The sequence below is a fragment of the Selaginella moellendorffii genome, unplaced genomic scaffold, assembly GCF_000143415.4.
Source record: "Selaginella moellendorffii unplaced genomic scaffold, v1.0 SELMOscaffold_25, whole genome shotgun sequence".
Lineage (NCBI taxonomy): Eukaryota > Viridiplantae > Streptophyta > Lycopodiopsida > Selaginellales > Selaginellaceae > Selaginella > Selaginella moellendorffii.
In genome coordinates, this window is record NW_003314286.1 from 890,443 (window position 1) to 891,747 (window position 1,305).

Here is a 1,305-nt window from a genome sequence, read left to right on the forward strand (position 1 = left end):
GATCATGGGATGAGATTTGGATATATTATTATTGTGAATTTTTGGAACCTTAGGGGATATACAAGGTTAAAATAACTACTAAGGACTTTCTCATCAAACAAATGCCCCTTTTTTCAATTGAATTAAAGGAAGAGGAATAGATGTACTATATGTGTGTGAGACATAAATCCTAAGCCCCAAAGTGGAGCCAAAAGTGTGCCATATGGTAGTGGTTGAAGCGGAAATCCAATGAGTATAACACATTTGGACCAAAAACTTTGACTTGGAAAGTAAAAAATAGGAGTGGAATTCCAAATGAAAGTGCTCGAGAAATGGGCACAAAATGATCGATGAATGAGTTTTTAAAAAGGGACAAAAGAAGGATTGATACATGGCAAGTGTTGTGACACATGAAAGTGTTGAAAAAGAGTCCGAGAAGGAGTTTGAGATGGAGTTCGAGATGGAGTCCAAGATGGAGTCCAAGAAAGAGTCTGAAAAGGAGTTTGAGATGGAGTCCGAGATAGAGTCCAAGAAATAGTCTGAAAAGGAGTTCGAAATGGAGTCTAAGATGGAGCCTGAGGTTAAGTCCAAAATGAAGACCAAGATTGAGTGTAAGATCGAAACCAAGATTGAGACAGTTTTAGACTGAGATTGAGATCGAGTCCAAGTCTGAGTCCCAATTCAAGTCCGATGATATAATCATTAAAGAGTCCAAGGCTAAAGTGAATACGAATAAACAAGTGGGGTAACTTGGTGAAGTGTTCAAGAGTTGACTTTAACTCCCCTGGGAGATGAAATGGTCAATGCTCCCAATCCAAGTGTGAGTGGCATTATCAACTTGGATGGAGTCCAAGTACTGGCCTTTCCTGGCCAAATTAGTTCCATTGGAGTCTAACCCCTACACTCCCTCCTGATCTCAATTTCTATTTTGGACTCAACCTTGAGCTCCATCTTGAACTTCTTCTCAAACTCCTTGGACTCCATCTTGGACTCTTTCTCGGACACCAAGAAGACTATACCTATGTGGTGGATAATGATATAACCACTAAAGAGTCCAACGCTAGAGTGAACATGAACAAACATATAAAATAACTTAGTGAAGTGTTCAAGAGTTGGCTTTAGTTCTTTTGGGAGATCAAATAATGAATGCTCCAAATCCAAGTGTTACCTAGTGTGGCTTATTGGAACCTTACTCTAGCCATATGGCTAAGGCACCTAAACGTGGAAGGTGGAGAGAGTACTATAAGCGACTAAATTTTCCATTCCACTTTAGTCATCTAGCTAGCCTTGGAAATGGCATCCATGCCACTCAACCATTGCACTTGC